Below are 8,586 nucleotides of genomic sequence, written 5' to 3'. Positions count from 1 at the left end.
ATATATATATATATATATATATATATATGTGTGTGTATATATATATATATATATATAATATATATATATATGATTCATATATTTTTGAATAATATAAAAAATTAATCAATTCAAATTAATTTCAAGAAATTCAGTTTTATTTTGTAATTTCTATTATTTAAATAATGGATTGATTTTTTATCTCCTAATATATTTTATGACAATTGAAACAAATAATTCACAAATGAAAGGCATTCAAAGTAATTCTATAAGTCATACAAAGGCCTGCGCGCAATTTTCGGTTTTGTGCGTTAGATTTTGTATATTAAATATTTATAGTTTTAGGGTTCTGCTACACATGCTTTCTGTGACTTTAGAATTTACGTACCGAAAGAATTAATTAATCACACAATCTAGAATTATTAAAAACTCTCTGCCCTGATTGGTTAATTCTTATGATATGTCTTACGATTACCGTTATAGAATGTGTGTGCGGGGCCTCTTATATGTATAATGAATCATTATTAACATTTTTAAATCGATCTATTTTTAGTTGAGAAACAATATCATTAAATTAGCAGTAGATTAATTTATGAAATAAATATTAATAAGCTTTGATTGGATGTGTTACTTATAATGCCAATAAATACTTATAATGCCATTTCCGTTTTCGTTACTTCTTTTCGATAACGATTGATATTTTTATCTATAATATTGTTAAATTTTCATAATAATAATAATGGTAACAAATTCATTACTTTTATCGTTTATCTTAATCTTTTATTATTTTTATAACTATATATATTCAGGTAGCACTATATAAAAAAAATAGGTTAAAAATATTTTGTAATCGAAATTTAAATAACAAAAATGTTTCATATTTTATATTTTAAACTGCATTCCGAGTTACTGCTGAATTAGAATTACTGCTGATATTGTTAAAAATCTGTAACATAGAGGAAAGCCCCCTATTGTGAGATAAGCGCCTAATATGAGATAGCACGGCGTTTCTGTTAAACTAATAAACGCTACTCTCTAAATCTAAATCAGTGATAGTCTCTAATTACTCAGTGGCATACTTTGCATTGGATAATTAATGAAGTTCAACTAAAAAAGGAAGAATGTTTGAATATTATACTAAACTAAAATGCTGATATTTGCAGATTGATTTCAATCTTCCAATATCATATTTATAGAATTTATGCATTAAAACAACGTTAATTAGATCACATAATAAAGATTTGCAATTTCACATTTCATTCACTGATTACCTGTGGCATACTTGGCATTGATATCAGTGATTATGATTTAGATTTAGAGTATCTATTGATTCCATCAAATGAATTTATTGCTCTTGGAAACTATTTAGTGGGAAATTCATTATTAAATCATGCCTGTAGTCATTGTAAAGATTTTAGAATTTGAATGCCTTCAAGTTTTATTGAGATGAGCCTTTAAATCTTATTTATTATTTAATAAGTAAAAACTTTTACAATAAATTCTTCATATGACAGAGATCGTACTAATAGAAAAATACGGAATATATTGAATTGCTTAATTACATAAGTTAGATTTGATGATCGTAAAATCTTAAGGCGTGGAAATAATATGAGATACCCAGAGTATTTTTAATATAAAACAACTTATGCTTCTATGTCATAGTGAAAATCGTTGCTAAAGTATAAATGTTATTGCACAGTAATAATAAAGACAAAATGGGAATAAATCGAATGCCTGTTTCTGATTAATGCTTAATTCCAACTACCTGAAGACGAAAAGGGTACAATGCATGCTTATTTTGCGCACATATTGGCTGTGTCTGTTTGTATTTTAGAAACATTACATAAAATATAATACAGATTTTGTAAAAATATAATTTGTAAAAATTTAATATAGATTTAAAGGGGCTATTTTGGAGTCAGCGCGGTAAGAGGTGCGCAATCTACATTTATATAATCGTTAATAATATAATGTGTATTAGAAGGTGTTAGTTTGAACGTTTCGACTATCGGATTTAGCCATCTTCAGCAAATACATAATTAATACATTAACAAATTAATACATTAACTTCTGTCCAATCAAAAAGTGAGAAAAACGTAAACATCGTACAAAGAAGTTGTCTATCTTTTTGGTTAACAAGTGATTGCGTTCTAATAAAGTTATTAAGAATTAAAAATTATGTAAAAATAACATTGAAATTGTACAAAGAAAGAGCTTATCTCAATCTCAATATAACACTGCAGTTAAGTATATTACAATACTGAATAAATGAAAAAGATTTATATAAAACATGTTGTGATGAAATTTAAAAATCGTCAAGATGTATCGAATGTTCTTAACTGTTTCACGTCTAAGAATGTAATAAACAAAATTTTTAAGATAAATACTGAAAGGACATAGAACGGCGTTGTCATTATGTAAGTTGAAACTAAATTTATTTACATAGACATACATTTATTAAGAATGTCATTATATGTTCGATCTAAACCATCTGTTTTTTTGAAGATTGAAACCATTTGTTTGCCGTTTTATATTTATGATTTCTGAAATCAACTATTTATTAAAACATCTTTCTTCGTCCAGAATTTTTGTATTATCCCAATCAATTTTGTAACTGTGATACAAAGCGTATTCAGTGACAGAATAAGAATTAAGACCTTTACGTTAAATTACTTTTATGTTCTGTTACTTTTATAATTGTTTTTGTTAGGATGCATCACAATCCTTAGTTTATTTTATAAACGACATTTTTTTTTGTTCTTTGAGCATCAGATCTTTATGAACTTTTACAAATTTACAATATTTAATTTATTTAAATTGAAAAAGACCGTTTTATGTATATCGCCATGAATTTTTGAATTTATCTGAAATGCCTTGCACATATGCAATAGAGAACTATCTTTTTTCTGAATCTTTTCTGTTACTTATTCTTGTTAGTCAACGAATTTGTTTTTTTAATTAAATGTTTAAGTCTATTAATTATTGTCTTGAGGATAAAATCTATAGGATAATCATTGTCTGTTAAAATTTTAATTATGAACGTCAAATTTTTTTCATGAAAGTCTGGAAAAAAGAAACATTCTGTCAATAAAAAACTTAAAATTGTGCCCTTCTTCTGAGATATCAGATGCTGAGAGTGGAAATTGAGAAATTTCCCAGAAAAAATGGGTTTTTGAAACCAATCAATTTTTAGAAAATCTTCAGCCACAAAGTGACATCCAAAAAATCAATTTTTCTCCTTTTTCTAAAGTGAATTAGAATCTGGAATGGTATGAATTAAATAATTGTAATATTTTATTGGATTCAGACGAAGGAAAGCAAATAAGGAAAGATATCATTTACGTATCTAAAAAAAGAAGAAAATATGAAAGTTCAATTTTTTTGTACAATTCTCCAATTCTTACATCACCAAATCAGCTATTGATGATAATAGAGAACCCATGGGAGTGCCAAATTTTTACCTATAAAGTTGATCATCAAAACAGAAATAATTCGAATCTAACACTAATTTTACTATTCCCAAGAATTCTTTTTAAGAAGTTTGCAATTTTTTGAAATTAAATCCCATCTTTTGTCAAGAACTGTAATAACTACAAATAAACTAAAGTAGTCGGAATGTTAGTAAATAAAGCTATAACGTCTAATGAAATCAGAATCATAATAATCTTGATCTATTGGGAGTTCGGTCCATTCAAAAATGCATTTATTTCAAAACAAAATGAATGAACAGATTAATTAAAGTATTGTCCATCGCTGCCTACTACTTTTTCCCATCTCTCAAGCAATTTTCGAATTCCATCTCGAAAAAATGACTCGTCTTTGGAGGCATTCCAATTTTGGAGCCAATTTTCGATTTCTGCGAAAGAAGTAAACCGATAACTTGCTGCATTCTTCAGAACAACTAGTAATCAGAAGGAGCAATGGCGAAGAATACGGTGGATGCGGTAAAACATCCCATTTGAGCGTTTCCAAATATTTTTTTACGATTTTAGCGACATGAGGCCGAGCGTTGTCATGAAGAAGAATAATTTTATCATGTCTTTACTTGTATTCCGGCCGTTTTTCTCGCACGACTCAAACGAATCAATTGTAGCCGATACCGATCGCCCGTAATGGAATCGCCAAGTTCCCCTTCAGCAACTCACAAGACCCTTTTGATCCCACCAGATACAGAAATGATCTTCGAATCATGAATGTTCGGCCGTGATGTTGATGCTGAGGTCGATGGCAACGATTGACTGGACTTAGCGTAGTATTTTTTCTTTTTAGGATTGTCATAGAATATCCACTTCTCATCTCCAGTCACAATCCGATGCAAAAAATCTTTTCTCTGTTGTCTTTGAATCAGCTGTTCGCAAGTGAAAAATCGCCTTTCTCTCGGTTTCAGTTCATAAGGCACCTAATTTCCTTGTTTTGGAATCATTCTCATAGCTCTCAATCGTACAGAAACGGCTTGTTGAGTTACCCCCATGATTCTGCAAGCTCCTCTTGCGTTTGACTCTGATCTTCTTCGAGTAATGCCTCTAATTCTTTGTCTTCGAATTTTTTTGGCTGTCCAGAGCGAGGCTTGTCTTCAACGCTGAAATCTCCATCCTTGAAACGTCGAAACCATTCCCTACATACAAAAATTCTGGACGAAGAAAGATATTTTAACAAACGATGATTTCAGAAATCATAAATATAAAACGGCAAACAAATGGTTTCAATCTTCAAAAAGACACAGATGGTTTAGATCGAACATATAATGACATTCTTAATAAATGTAAATAAATTTAGATCCAACTTACACAATGACAACATCGTTTTATGTCCTTTCAGTATCTATCTTAAAAACATCTTGAAAAATCTTGTTTATTATATTCAAAACTATCTTGTTTATTACATTCTTAGACGTGAAATAGTTAAGAACATTCGATACATCTTGACGATTTTTAAGTTTCATCACAACATGTTTTATATAATCTTATATTATATATAAGATTATATTTATAGTTTTATAATAATCTATATTTTATATAATCTTTTTCATTTACTCAATATTATAATATACTTAACTGCAGTATTATATGAGATTGAAGTAAGCATTTTCTTTGTATAATTTCGATGTTAACTTTACGTAATCTTAACTCTTAATAACTTTATTAAAACGCAATCATTTGTTAATCAAGAAGACATACAACTTCTTTGTACAACTTCTTTTTCTCACTTTCCGACTGGATAGAAGATATTCTTTGTTAATGTATTAATTATGTATTTGCTGAAGATGGCTAAATCCGAAAGTTCAAACTAACATCTTTTATACACATTATACTATTAACGATTATATAAATGTAGATTGCACATCTTTTACCGCATTGACTCCAAAGCCCCCTTAAATCTGTATTATATTTTTACAATTATTAGGAATCCTATTTTATATATATATTCTTTATTCTAAATTGTCATGAAGTTTTTTAATTGCAATACTGATGTACTTTATTATTGATTTCTCAGGATATCTCATATTAGAAACACAATTTCTTGATTTTGCGATTCGCTCACTTTTTACATTTTTTTTAATTAAGAAAAAAATAGAATTTGAATTAAATTGGATATAACATTATCTTAAAGCTTACTGAATTCTCTTCAAAATATTATTTTTTTAAATTCTTCTCATAGATTTCTAGCATTTATTCAAAATGAACTCGGTATCTTATACTTAGGGGCCTTTCCTTCATAAGGACATAAATCTTAAAAGTAAATATTTGAAATGCATTTTTAATAACAATATTAATGTTTCAAAACAATATTTAATGAATATTTTAAATAAAATGTATTTGTAAATTACAACCTTTCATAAAAATAAGCATATATTAAAAAGTTAAAATATTAATGTAGAATAATTGCGATATATACTGCCGCACTTATCAAAAACTTAATTTATTAAATATTATTTATTATTATGTTTATAATAAACGAACTATATCAGTAAAAACTTTGTCTACTATGAAAAAAATATTAGAAATCCAAAGTATTTATTTTTCATATTAAAGAATAAATATTAGTTGTAATAGTTGCAATTAGGCTCATTACAGATGAATCAGTGCCTAAGTTGATGCCTTTCAGAGCCAAACATAAAATGCGTAATAAGGTTTATTAGTTCCAATGTCTTGTACATACGTTTCGATCCAGCTTCGAATCCTTTTGTAAACTGAACGAACGTGAGTTTCCCGACACACTGTATAAATATAATCGATGTCTCATTGTTAATATAATTATAAAAATATAATAGTGGATCAGACAGGAAGTTCTCCCTCAAAACCAGAATTAGCGAACATAGAAAGCATATCAATTGAAATACAGAACCACAATACCAAAGATCAGTTATCACAAAACATCGACGAGAACAAGCACACGATTTTGACTGGGACAATGTTAATCATATTAGATCAAAAAAAAATATTAAACAAAAGACTCATATCAGAAATAATTTTCATCCGCAAACAGAAAAATAGTTTAAATATACAATCAGACACGATTCATTAAACGAAGCATATGATTTTTTATTTGAAAATAACTGAGTTTTTCCCTATATTATCTCTGTTGTTTGTATTTTAACTCGTTATTTATTTAGCTTAGCATTGTTTAGATATATCATAATGTCTGTACAGATAACATGTATATTTTATAAGCTTAACGAATATTATGTAAGTTTTTCAAATTAGTAGTTGTTCACTTTAATATATTAGATTATTATTTATTATCAACATTTTATTAATTTTATTTTTTAATTATGTTAACAATGAGATATCGATTATATTTGTACAGTGCGTCGGAAAACTCAATGAGTTCGTTCAATTTGCATTGAAAAAGGATTTGAAGCTGGATCGAAACGTATGTATAAGACATTGGAACTAATAAATCTTATGCATCGACATCCTGTGTTGGCTCCAAAATCAACTTATAGACTGATTAAAAAATAAACTTTTTGAAACCCTTGCATTTTTACCCCATATTCCAAAGAGGTGGGATATATGGCTACTCATACAACATAGGAGGAGGTATATATGGCTCATGAAAAATATACAAATAATGCATACAAATAAATGTATAATGACACAATAATTTATAAAATGTGTTTATAAAGTTTTATTAAGGAATAAGAATGATAAATATGTATATGACGTAATAAATAATAATTACAATCTTCCTACATATATTAGTGTTATGACATGAGGTACATATTTCATATAATGCGTTTATTGCATTTAATGCACTGAATTCTGCGCACTTTGTATGCTTTGGACATAAATCCCGCTCGCTAAAAATGCCTCAAACAGGTGGGATATATAAGACAACAAATTAAACAAAGGATACGAAAACAAAGCACTTATATTTTGCTTTACTATTCCACTATATGTGTGTGTGTATCACAAAATAACTACTAAATCTTTTACACGCCCTGCGATAATCATTGTATGTAATTATAATTTATGATGACGTTACTTATTACAACAATGACAAATCGATTCAATAATTTTTTTTTTAATATTAACAGTAAGAAACTGAAATCATAACACAATACATAATACAATAATACAATAATATACTACATAATACAATAACTACATAATACAATAACATGAAGGCATGTAACAGAATAGTTACGAGAAAATTACCCCCACTCCTTCTATTTCTTTTTACTTCTGTGGCGTAAATCCCAGCGCGGCTTATTTGCTCTAATTTGCAAGTTACTAAAAGATTATAGATCGACTTATTGAATAAATTTAATATAAAAAAAAGCTTGATGCTACATACAGACTAGCTTAGAATTTTAAGTTTTAATATTAATTGTTATATTTAATACTGATTACAAAATAATATAATTTTTAAATTTAATATCTTATTTTAAAATTCATTACAAAAAAATGACGAAAAAAATAACAAGTCAGTTACTTTCTAAATAAAGGCAATGCATTATTATCATAAAATAACATTTCCAATCCTTTACCAGACATAATATAGATAAAATTATATAAAGTTATATACATCAAATATACTGCAATTAAGCTTCAAAACTTTCCTCAAGATATGAAAGAATCAAATCTTAGTTACTATTTTACAAAATTTTAATAATTAATTCTATTAATTATAATACATAAGAAATAAATATAAGAAAAAAAAGAATCGATATTCAATAAAATTTGCTATATCATATAGAATTTGTACGTATCGGCTCCGGATTTTGCTTCCTCAACAAAATTATAAACAAAATATAACTTAAAATTTATTAGATCATATGACCGAATAAAACTATGAAAATATAATAAATGAATCATCTATTGGTCCGACTATGTTCATTTGCGCTGACTTCTATAGCCATTATTTTGTTATTTATTGTATTGTTTTCTGAAGTCCTTTATTTAATAAATATTTAATTAGAAAGTTAAAATTTTTTTAATAATATCTACAGTAAACAATTTGACAACTCTGAACTCCTATGACTACATATGTTATTTTACTTAGCTTATTTATGCTTCAACCTTTCCATATGTCAATATTTATCAACTATTATCTCGTATGTGCGTGTGTGTATATACATAATATAAAATATATACATATTATATT

This window comes from Atta cephalotes (genome assembly GCF_000143395.1).
Source record: "Atta cephalotes unplaced genomic scaffold scaffold00002, whole genome shotgun sequence".
Classification (NCBI taxonomy): Eukaryota; Metazoa; Arthropoda; class Insecta; order Hymenoptera; family Formicidae; genus Atta; species Atta cephalotes.
The sequence above is the reverse complement of the archived record's forward strand: the minus strand, read 5'-3'. Positions refer to the sequence as shown.